Here is a 13866-nt window from a genome sequence, read left to right as displayed (position 1 = left end):
CTCATCACCTGCAGAAAGGAAAGGGTGAAATTCTTTTCGTGATGTTAGTGTTAAAATGAAATGTAAAAATATATGTTAAAGCAACTAGCATCTTTCTCGTTAACCAATAATAACAACATGAAACCAACCATCATGAAAGCAAGTAACGACATATCAGAGGTCATTAAGACCCTGGTTTTGACTTTTCATACTTACTTACATTTCCCTTGTCCTGAATCATTTTGTTTCCATATTTACACTTCTGTTGTGTATTTTCATTGTGTCAGTTGCATTAAATCTTTTGTAGAATTTGTAAGAGATAGATAAGTTATACATAAATGAATTACATAGAGCATTGCAATAAAATTTTCTATATGACAAAATAATATACCATCATGAGTTGGTGATTGACTTTAAGTCAGAAAAGAGTGTTTCTCATATAAAAATATATATGTCAAAAGCCTCCTAGAATTTATTTTATCAAGATCATTATAGAAAAACAAAAAAGGGCATATGTTTAGATGCTTATGAATTTGTTTGAAGTTCAGAGTTTCATGCCCTAAACTCTTTCTGACATTTGGTTATATTACCAATATGCAAATCTATGTACCATACAATTTGACAGTATACAGATTATAAAAAAAAACAGATTTTCACATACATAAACCATATTCTCTAACCCCTTCATTCAAAACAACGATACAGGAAAATTATCCATTTTAATTCTCATTGTCTTCCTCTGTATATCAGTTGAGGAAATGTTGACACTAAAAGCCAGATTGCATAAAGCAGAAGTGATAGGAAAAGACATGTACAAAATAGATCACTGAAATTTGGCCATACAAGTGTAGTTATAGATGGAAAAACTGAGGCTCAGTAAAGTTCAACGCCTTGCCCGAGATCAGAGTTTCTAAGTGACAGCCCAGATTTCTAAGACATTGGTCTACTACTCTTTCAAGATGCTTAGAACCAACCACATTGCCTCCTACATAGCTAAATGTTCAGTTATTTCTAGGAAGTCACTTAATTCCCTGTCCATGCTTCCAATTCTGGGTCACTCGTGGGCTTCCTTAAGAAACTTGTTCTGAGTCCATTTAAAAAACATTCATGAAATGTTTCTCAGTATATTTTAAGTGCTTTATCTTGCTCTTAGAAAAGCAAGATATGCCATTTTACCTGCAGCTAGAGGCCTCTTTGATTCTTTTTTTAAGTAAACACTTTTTTGATTCTTTTCTAAATCTTTGAAAGCAAACAGAGATCTGAATGGACAGTAACAGGGCTGACTCCTTGGTTGCTTCCCTATGCCTAACCTTCAAGCAACATTGGCTAAATCACTTTATAATCTTACTCTTGAACTAGTTATGCCAGAATTGATAATATAAATATTTTAAGCTGTTAATATAGATAGATTTCTATTTTCTTGACTCTTACCCTTAGAAAAAGGATTAGATGAATTTTATGGTCAGTTTGCTAACCCATCAAGAAAGCAATGGCATCAAATTTTGAAATGTGCAAATGGCTGATTGGTCTTTAATGAAAGATTCTAATTTATACCAGTTTCTTTGAAAACACATGACTAGTTTCTGTGAATAGCCTAAATGATCATGGTTCCACCAATCAAAGTTAACAAGGCAGTAGCCGGTACAGCTCGCATCAAGAAACGAATATATATTACTCACACCTATAAATCTGAACTCAAAGGAAAAGTGAAGAAATTCGTAGGAGCCACAATTCTTCCCCATTTTCCGCACTCTAGATACATTCTAAACTGGATTAAAGTCATTTAGTATGATCACACAAAAACTTCATGGCTTGAACCAACTCTCAAGCTCTATCAGTAACAGAATATCTGGGACACCTAGGACAAAACCTGAATTGCACATGTTTTATTTCTTCACTAGAAGAAAGAGCTAGAAAAGCATGCTTTTTTTTTTCCCCCATAGTTTTGTATTTATGAATTCACCTTTTATTCATGGCAAGTGATATTGGTATTCTACTTAGGGAGCTGATATAATATCTCCTTTTAGAAGTATCTTAAGTATAAAAAGTAAGTGCTGTTTTAGTAAAGATGTTAAGTAATGTTGAAAGGGGTGGAGGAGAGATCAAGATTATTTAACACACAGAGGATAGAGGAGGTCAGTGCTATGGACTGAACTGTGTTCCCTCCAAATTCCAGGTGTTAAAGCCCTAACCTCCAGTGTGATGGTATTGGGAAATAGGCCTTTGGGAGGTAATTAGGGTTAAATGAGGCCATGAGGGTAGGACCCTCATGATGGGATTAGTGGCTTTATAAGGAGAGGAAGATATCTCTCTTTTTTTTTTTTTTTGTCTGCCATATGAGGAAACAGTGAGAATGTAGCTGTCTACAAGCCAGGAAGAGGGCCCTCACCAAGAACCAAATCAGCTGGCACCTTGATCTTGGACTTTCCATCTTTCAAAACTGTGAGGAAACAGGTATCTGTTGTTTAACCTACCCATTCTATAGTATTTTGTTAGAGCAGGCTGAGAAGACTAATACAGTCAGAGAATTTAGAGAAACATATAATATCTACATCCTGGGGTGAAAGACACAATATGAGGAAGAGAACTTCAGCCCACCATGAGACAGGGGTGAGCCACAAATTCAACTGGAATTTGATCAAATGGAAGAACGACCCTCTAAGGCTGCACTGAGCAGGTACCACTCTTGGCCATCTTAGTAGCACGGCACCTTCCCCATTCTAATGATGTCACAATGAAAAGAGTAACATGTAAATGAAGAAGAAATAGAGGAGGGGGCAACATGTGATCTAATTAACTCCATCACAAAGGCAGGTATGGAGAGAAATTTGGACGAGTATAGGCAAAAATAGATGATTACAAGGATTTAGCAGAGCTGTAGTCCTGAGAGTTTCTGAACACTATGTTCCCCTGTCTCTTCTTCCACTGGTTTATTCAAAACCAGTACCAATAATCCAACCAAGTGACACTTCCATTGCTTCTCATTCATTCTATTAGTGTCAATGCCTTAGTGGGAGGTGGGGTGGGGAGGACTTGGGACTGAGCAGCTCACTGTCCTGAGGACCAAGGCTGGAGACTGGACCAACAGCAGCAATGTGTTGATTAGTTCAGCCACAGTAAGGAGGAAGGAGATAGAACCACAGGTTAAAAAATAATAGCCCAACGGGGTTGATATCCCGACATGGGAAATATCTAAAGGGATACATAAAGGACTGAATTGAGAAAACACTGGTTTAATGGCAAGCTTTTTAAACAAAAAATAGAAGTAATAAACACATTGAAAGGTTAATCACCCTCTCTCATTAAATATAGAGCTTTGAAGTTATCCATATTTGTGTAATATATTAACGAGTGGGGTGGCATATGGAGTTGGAAGCTACTTTGTTACCTGTCTCATTAAAATGGAAATCCATATGTACTAATGTACTACTGGAAATAAAATCCACTTCTTTACGTTGCTCTCGACACAGCTCTCGATGAATTAGGATAAATAACCAAGTTCATTATATGTTTCTGCAATAATCGTCAAAATACATGCCATTTATTTCTTCATCTTTTAAGAACCAAGGATATAGAGATTTAAAAAAATAAAGAACTTGGATAAATAGGAACACAATTTTCTGTTTATTGGCCAATACTTGGTTTCAGCAGACCTATAATTGTATGCCGAATGTAAGGAATTCTGTTAATAACTTAAAAATGTACGAAGCTTCAATTCCCTTCAAGGTGAAGTGTCCTACTGCAATTATTTGATGAAATAAAATCATTGTAGAGTGTGCCTGTCTTGAAAGTGTTAGCAAAACCAGAATCAGTTGTGACAGTCATAGAATGAGATTAATAAATAACAACAATAATAAAAACTGAGCTCTAAACCCCAGAAAACCAATTTTGAAACAATTACAGGCAACTATTATGGTGTGCCTCTAAACAGTTTTAGCTAAATTCCCTCAGCACAGCTCTGATGACAATAATATACACTGTGTATGCAGTTCACTGCACATACTTGAAAATGCACTCTGCTGTATTTTGTATTAATGAATAAGGCTACCGGCTTAATATACCATCCTTAACAATAGAATTGTTCACAAGTGTGAGGGTACAACAACGTTTCCTCTGTGGCTTCACATCCAGGAGAGAGGTAATTTATTGTGTGGGTGTTTTAAAGTAATTACAAAGGCCTCTGTGGCTAGAGTTATACTAGGATGTTTAAATTCTAGCTCCTGAAAGCCTGGAATCGGGGGGAAAATATGTACCAAGAGATACTAATTTCCTTAACCAAGACGGTGATGGTTCTCACCAATGAAATATGGGTTTGTCCAATAAAACAGTAGGAAAAATGGGAAAAGGAGATTATTCAGAGAATAATTCAGAGAAAGCTGAATAATGGTAGGTCTCTAAGTTCTGGGTAAAGGAAATATGCAAAATCAGCCAGGTCAGGCTCTGAGTCTAATTCCACTTTGCCAGGCTTTTCGTAATCAAAAGGGGGAAATCAACATTCCTGACCGAGCTCTTACAAAAATAAAACAAGAACTAGAATGTAGCAAGTGTATGTTGTAAAAATCTACTGCTAATAATGAATGCTATGAACAATAACCTATTTAGAAAAGTCATTCACCTCCACTAATTTTTATCTTTTTTCCTTTCAATGTTTTATTGGATTTTATACACATATTCTGAGAAAAATCAAAATCACTTCATTACATAAAGTGATGTCAGCAAGATAATAGTGGAAAAGCTGTCCAATATCTGGCTATTAATGAGTCTTTGACCACACCAACTTCTTTTTAAGTGTCATATTAAAATCTTTCTGCTGTTAAGGCAATTATATTTTTCCGAATCAATAATCATTTCTTCTCTTGACTTTCAGGAGTCCTGGTTTTGCTGTTTTGTTTATTTTGAAACATGCTATTTAAAATACCAAAGTTGTCACTGTTTTTTGTTAAATAGCAGTATTATGACTGATAACTTTTCTATGGGTAAATATTCTGTAAACTACATTTCTGTGGAGGATCATGGCTTTCTACCTCTGTGATCTGTAGTGAACATTCTTGAGAGATTTTGGAAACTCTGAAGTGGATGTCACAATAAAAAATTTTGGAAATAAAGAAGATCTTTGGTTTAAATTTGGTTTTAACTTTTACTGGTTTTGTGGCCTTAGGAAGATTATTTAATTTCCGGGCCTTCATTTCTCTTTTTGGAAAATGTGATTAATAGCAGAAAAGACTGGCTAGTCAGCCAGATTTTTTATTTCTTTGTTTTTCAATTTGAGCGCCTTTAAACAAGGAACCCACCTTCAAGTTTGCTATATTATTCTGCACTTGCAAAAATTAACACAGCTATACACCTTTCTACCTGCCTAGATTCCACAGGTATTTGACTTTCAACTTTTGGCACCCAGGCCTGCTTGATAGGATGAGGCTTCTATTCTATTCTATTCCATCTCATCCCATCCCATTCCATTCCATTCCACTCCACTCCAATCCACCCCACCCCACCCTCTAATCTAGTCCATGGAGACGTCAAATGATCAACCAGACATACATAATCTTCCAGGGGACTGAAGTAAGCATTGCCTCTCTGCAAACAGAATCCCATAGCAGACATACCTCATTCAGAGAGCATCCCTGGCAGAGCTGTGCAGGGCTATGTGGCATGGCTCCCTGGATCATAAAAGCAGATGTACAAGGAGGCTGCATCTGCCTCAGCTCCGACCTCCAGTTCTCCCCCTTCCCTTGTTGTCTTAGCCACTCTGTCTTTAGCCTTTACCGTCTCTCCCATTCTCCCCTCCTCCTTCCCTCTTTCCTGCCCATTGGCCGGCCCACCCTTTCGGCACCGTGCTGTGTGTCTGCCTCCTCGGTCATGTGCCTCTCTGATGACTGTCTCTCTCTCATTCTGAATCCCTCTCCTTGTTTTTCAATCTGCTAATATTGCCAGGTTCACTCTGGTGCTTTAATAAAGGTTTCATGTGACATGCTCCGTGTCCTAGGAGAGCTTCCAGACTTTTTCCACTGAAGTTACCCTAGGCAGACAGGAATGAACATATACCCCAGGGGGAGCTGGGGGCTTACCCCAAAGCAAGCCTGAAAGAGCTTTAAAGTATTGTGTTTTGTTTTAAAAATTAACGGGAATTTTTATATTCTGTTCTATAAATATCTCCGTATTTGTGCTACTATTAAAATAATATTTCCCCCTAACTTGTTCAGTAAAACTGATGCTCCTGGAAGATGTGTCACATTAATCCTGTGATATTTTGGGCATCTTGTTAGAACATCGTCGACCCTCCAGGGGTTCACGTACTTAATACAGGTCGGGGGAGGACTTCTCCACTCCTTATATTTCCTCCCCTGTGACTGGTGACCTATTAGCATAACACGCTTGGCCAACCTAGACGCCTCCCTCAGTTATTCCCAGGGGAAGGAGAAGGGTAATCTGCTTGGCAGATTTGAAAGGAAAAACTGTTCAGCCACAGTCCAGTCTCTCTCTCTGCCCCACGCGCCCCTCGACTCGGGCCCTGGGACCAATTTCCCATAAGATGCACAAATGCTACTGTGTTCCTCCAAATCGTAACGTTTGAAAGGGTCTGTCCATGCTCTCTGTACAGTGACAGAGGCTGGAATCGGGCTTTCCTCCAAGGGAGGAGCCTTCTGGGATGCTAGAAACATGCTAAACCTGGGTGGTGATTACATAGGTATACATGTATATAAAATTTGATCAAGCTGTAGAAGACATCTCACTTTCCTTTCTATAAGTTATGTGCCACTAAAAAAGCCAAAAAGCAACAAGAAACACCAACGTGAACAAAACTAAAAATTTTTTAAAAGAGGGGTTTGATTCTTCTTTACCCAAGGCACTTCTATGGGGCTCCAAATGCTGCCTGTGCCTAGCAGAGCATGTTTTTCCATTTCTGATTACAAATATCAGTTTTATTAGTAAACAGGGTAAAATTTCATCTCATCTTCCCCACCCTCTTTTGATTTCTCTATTAGTTCAGAACTCTGAAATTCTACTGATCCGTGCTACCCTGGAGTGTCTTGGTCACTAGGATGGGGGCCCCTAAGGAAGCAGTTGGCTGGTCTGTAAGCCTTCCCTACAGTTAGGGTAGGTGATATCATGACCAGAAGCCCCAGTGGTATCTGAGATGAATCCCCAAATCTGAGCCATATGCTCTAACCAAGGTGTTAATTCACAAGCCCTCAATCAGGAGTGTCGGCCAGGGACAGGTAGGAGGTACATCACCCCATCCTGTGGTCAGGAAAACACATAGCCTGAAGCCTGGCACATATTAGATATTTCAATAAGTGCCCTTCCTTCACCTTCTCTTCCGTGATTTGAGCTTCTGTGTCCCTAAGGAAAATATATTGTTGATGTATTATATAGAAACTATGTTTTCAAGAAGAAATCAACATGTTTGTCACATGGTAAGAAAATTTCCAGGTCTCCAACCCATCAGAGAATGTGTTAACCTAACAATGATGAGATACTACTGAGTCAGAGAGCATTTCACTGTATGCCATTTTCACAGAAAATATTCAACAGCAATTTGATGATAGGCTACAAAAACACATGTAGACATGGTCAGAGTTCAAGTTATGCTTAATTATGGGCTGTCAGTTACCAAGGGGGAAGTTCAAAATTCAACAGTTAACCAACATGCACACTAACCTCTTCCACGAGAAGAAAAACATTTTTTAAACAGCATTTAACATTTGCTACAAAGCCCTGGAAAGAAGCCAGAGGAAAAGAAACAATTAAAAGATCATTTCAAGTGACAAATCTACTTGTCTGAGCAAACAGGAGGATGGGACTAGCATTTGGAATGTGTGGGTATCCCAAGGAGTCTGGCAGTAAAAAATCACCACGGAGAGAACTGACTGAATCCTTGTCCACGTGGACATTGGTGGAGGGCAGCTAGTGAGATGCTCAAGGAAAACAGGGCCTGGGTATGGTCGCACCTGTTTAACCCTGGCTGTGCTGGCAGGCTACAAGCAGAGCTTTTCAGACTGGAAAAGGAAACAGGAACTTCCCATGATGTTTGTCTTGCGTACACGGATTCAAAAGCCACATTGCCTGGGGTTCACTGGGGCCGCAGGAATAATCCAACCTCTCTGTGCCTCAGTCACATCATCCATAAGTTAAGCATCATAATAGTATCTACAGCATGCTGCTGTTCTGAGGATTGCATGGCTTCATAAAAATAAATGCACTTAGGACTAGGCTGGACACACAGTCAACACTATATGTGTTCGCTACTATTACTTATGTCTATCCAAACGGAGATGCTTAGGAAATCTTTCATGAGCAGTACATGTGCAGATTATAAAAGAACACACATACTGATCTATATTTCTGTGTCTGTAAAACCCATTAAAATTCTTGTGTCATTCTTTCCATGGGGTTACTGTTTATAAATTGGGTTCAGATAACTCAATTGTTAGCTGTGTCCAAGCCATCTAATTGAGTTTACACCATTATACCTGTGAATGAAAAATATTGCCTGCCACATCAGTAAACAAAGGATGTTGCAGCCATCAAGCCATCACACTGTAGCCTCCCCATCCATGAGCCGGGAGGGAACTCAGGATGGAGGCAGGACGCCTTGCCACCTAGCAGTCAGCCAGGGCAGCCACACCTGACAGTGCACCCTGAGGAGACTCAGGATAAGACGCACAGGATACTGGCCCCAGAAAGCTGAGGTGCATATCAAAGGAATGATTTCAGTGAGCCTAGGCTTTGCATCTTTCCATACACAGAAGAGTGCTAAATTCCTTGAGATATCTGGTTTTCCTTAATTAATAGTAATCTTTTGATGCTCCGACTACCAGGTCTTTGTTGTAAAAACTCCTATATATACCCTGGCTCCCCCCTTAACTCTTTGGAGCCGTCCCTCAGATTTATCTGAGATGTTGTGTCCCAGGCTTAAGTCCTGTTTTGCCCACTTAGTAAAACATAAGTTTCAACTTTTAGGTTGTGCGTTGTTTTCAGTCGGCATATCCTTGAAAGATAAATGCCTGCAGCCATATGCAATAACACACACGGAAACTTACATGCTAGAAAATTCGAAGGTCCCAGACCCTTCCTTTTATTCCCCACATTTCAGCTAGTTCTTAACTTCCAGTTCCCCAAGTACAACATATTATGGAGTATAATTATTATTCAAGCCCTTCATCCCTGGTCACTACCTTTTATGAACTCCAACCACATTAAAATCTGTATTGGATTATTTCCTTGGTGATGAAGAGGCAACATATAATCAAAGGCTTCTTTGGGTGTGGTTAGCTTTTCCTACCCAACTATTCTGTAAATTCTTTGTGGACAAAGAACAAAATCACATACCTTTGTGTCTATGACGTAGCCTGAGCCCATTCAGCACTGACACTTTATTACAGCTACCCCACATAGCTCTGTATCTTGCATACTTTTATATTCCAAGCACTGTGCTAAGTATTTTTATATGCATCATCTCATTTACCAATAATAATTTATTATTCCCACGTTACAGATAAGGAAACCAACGCTTAGAAAACTAAAGTATAAGATCTGTGGAAAAGCTAGGATCCAAACACAGTTCACTTTCACCCCAGACCCTGAGGCTCAATATTCTAAACTGGACAATTCAGAGATTGTTTCCACCATGATTCCTCTTCTAACGGCATCTCCACCTCGTTCTCGCACTATTGCTTAGTTTGGGGTGCCTCTTATTTTGCTTGAGTTTTGGTGGTAGCTCTCTAACTATACTCTCTGCGTCTCATTCGGCCTGTAGGGTAGGGGGAAATTGGGATTCTAGAAGATATTTGGAAAGGGTCTCAGGAAGGCATTGCAGAGTTCGGGACACCAGCGATGAATTCAGTCCGCTTCCCAGACGAGGCTGCCCTGGCCTAGAACCTGCTCTCTCCACATGCCCTCATTCCACACACCTTTCCCAAGAGGCTCCTAAGTTCCAGCCACTTGACCAGGTTCCAGGGGTACTGAGATCAATAAGATGTAGGTGCAGTACTAAAAACCTCAGTCACAAGCAGGGAGAGAGAAACGGAACTTAGGAGCAATGAGTGCCTAGGAGAAGGAGTGCTTTTTCCAGCAAGTTAGGGAATGTTTTGTGACTTAAAAAATACTAACCAGGGTCTTGAAGAACAGACCAGGACTCACTCTCAGAGTCAATAAACAACAGCATTTCTGAAGGCGAAAACTACTCTTACAAAGGCAAAGGGATAAACAAAGGGTACGGGGTGTAGGTTTGGTTGTTCATTCATTCAAGCAGAATTTATTTAGTAAACTCTGTTGCCAGGCAACACGTATGACCCTGACATTACAATGGAGGGGACATGTTCCCTGCCCTGGGAAGAGATCATGGTCCAAATGAGTAGATAAACGTGCAATAGGCAAACGGAACGATTACAATGCAAGGGGATGAATGCTATAGTAGCGAATGGAACTAACAGTGGTAGGGTAACAAAGCATGGAATAAAAGCCAATTCTGGCAGAAAGAATTAGCAAAGGCTTGGATGAGGTGTTGTGAGCAGGACCTTGGTGTCAACATTCCAGGTGTTAGAAGGAACAGTGGCATTTTCTAGAAATGGTAGATGAGACCAGTGCCTCTCAAAGTGTGGTCTACAGACCAGCAGCATCAACATTACCTGTAAGCCTGTTGGAAAGGTAAACTTCTGAATCCATCCCCACTCCTACTGACTCAGAAGCTCTGAAGGTAAACCCAGCAATCTGTGTTTAACAAGTCCTCCAAGATATTTGTGATTCAGGCTCAAGTTTAAGATTCCCCTGGGCCAGAACATAAAGGAAGAGGCAAGAGGAGGAAGGGAAATGACAAGAAATAACCTTCTATAGTAAACTGGGGCAGTTCATGATGGACCTTGTAAGCCATGTTGAGAAATATTTTTAACCTAATAGTTCCCTTTTTCTTAAGGATGGCACTGTGCCAAGTTTTTGCCCAGGTCATTTTATTCACCCTTAGGAGCAACTCCTTGTAATAGCACTATATTTTTGCTCACTTAACACAGACTGACTTGGAAGCGCAGGAATTCTCTGCAAAAGTAATATTTGTACGCAGCATCACACATTGGAGTCTTCAGTATTTACTTTGCTAAAATGCCTTCTGTGGAGAGAGACCCTGTGCAAGGGGGTCTCTGGTGAGGTTGTTGAGATGCTAGAAGATTCCGAGTAGATCCATGGTCCTATTGGTGTTTCCAGCCTCCAGTGACTGGAATGACTGCATGGGCAGCATTCGTATTTTGATGACAAGGTCAATTGCCAAAAAGGCACCTCATGGAGGAGTTTGGGATATACCATTGCTTTGTTGAATAAAAAAACACTAAAATGACTATTTTAACATGTTCACACCATCCAACATTTCACAGCATTAATGCAAGTGAACGTGAGCAGCTCTGAGGCCAGAGGCTCATTAAAGTAATTATTCATTAGTGGATTTTTTTTTCTTTTTTCTTCCTGCCTTTTTTTTTTTTTTTTTTTTTAAACTTGTACTCTAAAGGCAGGCCTTTCCTTTTCAAGACCATTACTTTTCAACCCATTTAATGTTTCCTTGTAGGGTCACAATGTTAATTTTAAGGTTCTGTTCTAATGGCTTTCTAAATAACACTTTCATTGTGGTGAAATGAATGCATCAAGTCACCCTTGCAGGTAGAGATGTACTATTGACTCATAGTTAGAAGGGTATAAAAATTTCCAAACTATTAATTTCAAAATGTATTAATAACCTGCATACTTAAAGAAAGTGAATAAAAGCAGTGCTGTTTTCACTAAAGCTATTTGGTGTTGGGAAAGCTGCAAATAAATTGTTTTTTGAATCTCCTATACACAATTGCTTTTGCTCATTTTTGAAAACCCTTAATTCTCATTGAGAGCTGAGTTTTTAAAAGGGATCATTTTGTAGGAAGTACAAATTTGGGAAATATTTCTGCTTCTGCTAAACTAACCAAATACTTATTCTTGGTCCGAATCAAAATTATTTGTCATTCTTGGCCAAAGATGCCTTTCTGGTGGCTACATATCACCCTGCTTGGGAAGGAAGCTTCATGTACTAAGGCAGTTTTCAATTAGGTGTAAAGGCAGGTGAAGAAAATGCACCTGTGAATTCACTTCTGTGTCTAGTGAATTCATGGTTCCCCTACAAATGCACTGATTTTAGGGACTATCAAAATAACTATGCATGAAAATATAAGTCAGAAGAATAGAACAGTCTGGAGCTATAACCGGGCACAGAAGTTGATCTTAGGCACGTAGTTAGCCCAGTGTGCCAGGGAAACATGGCTGCCTGAAATCTTCCTTCACTGAACAACTGAAATTTATTTTTTTAATTGAAGTATAGTTGATTTACAATGTTGTGTCACAAGTGAAATTTAAAATGAAAATCTTTAGGGTGTTCTTTGATGCAGTTTTTTAAGGTAAAATAAAATGGACATGGTCTAGCTTAGAAATTAAACCAACAAAAAGTTATAATTTGCAATACATTCCAAGCAATTCTATAAGGTGATGTCGTTACACCTGTATTTTTTTTTATTATTAATTATTACGCTGTCAGCATTCTTACTGTTAGAGGTAAATGAGTTTCTTTTTTTTTTTCCCTTTGTTTGCAGTTTTCTAATTTATAATTCTTCCATCTTAAATCAGTAAAGACGGATAAGCAATCGGGGAAATACACACCGTGTGTTTTTCCTGGTTTTATTTACATCGTTTAACATAAAAGATGAAATTAACATCAAGAATATTTAAAGGGAGGAAAGAAGTCACAAAAGGTCAAGCTGAGAGAAACATATGACAATAGAGAGGACAGCCTAACCATTTGCTGAGAAATAGAGAAGAATCTGGAAGTTGGAGAGAGAGGATGTAGGAGCAGTTTTGTGCCAGCTGGTAGACACTTCCTTCTTCCCCAGTAGCTGCCGCCCTGAAATATGCCTGATCATCTATTTATATCACTCCCCTCCCCAAACCCACGCTCATATCCTCATATCTATGTCCCGCTTTGCCATATTTTAGGACTGGCTCAAGTTCTCTATCTATAGAAGTTAGAATTCTCAGCTGCTCTGAATGTGCGTATGACATTTTGGAGGACGCTTCAAACCCAATTAACTATGGTGCCTGATATCTCATCTTCAAGCCATGAGAAGTCTGGGGGCGGGAAAAATACAGGTCAAGATAAAGGACACATTCATGGGGCTGAGCCTCCCTGTTGGCACACATACTTTTAATTACAAATGCATTCGATCCCATGAACTCTTTGTGTAGGGTTTGAGAGAGAGGATTCTGGAGCCCGACTGCCTGAGTGAACCCTTCTCTGTCCCTTCCTAGCAGTGGGACCTGGGGCAAGTGACTTACCTTTTACTGAGACTTTTAAGTAGTGTTAATAATTCCTACTGGAAAAAATCAGAATTAATTTAGAAGTCATGTGTAAAAGACCTAGGGTAGTGTTAGTACAGAGTTGGTACCTAATCCATACAAATGATCACCCAACAGTACAAAGCAAGCTGCATTCTTAATATTATAATCTTCAATGAATAGTTCTGTATATATATGTCTATGCATATATGTGTACAGATAAAATCATGAGTCAGCTTAAGAAAAATCAGAGAGGATATGGCGACTAACTCCAAGAAAAGTACAGGGAAAAGAATTGTACAAAAGTATCTCGTTAAATAGGCTCCATAATGCTTTGTTAGAATCAAATAGATTTAGGGTCTTCTCCTGCCACCCACACAGCATCAAAGGCACGAACTCTGCTCCTGAGTGGGTCTTGTCCAAACCTTAGACATTCAGTTCCTTCTGGAACAGGCCACAGCTGTACCTGAACTATGGGTTTGTAGCACACATCAGAGTCAGTGATTACTGGCTTCCTCACCAGGCTGTAACTCTGTGAGACAAAAT

This window comes from Hyperoodon ampullatus, assembly GCF_949752795.1.
Source record: "Hyperoodon ampullatus genome assembly, chromosome: 4".
Lineage (NCBI taxonomy): Eukaryota > Metazoa > Chordata > Mammalia > Artiodactyla > Ziphiidae > Hyperoodon > Hyperoodon ampullatus.
Note: the sequence above shows the minus strand (reverse complement) of the source record.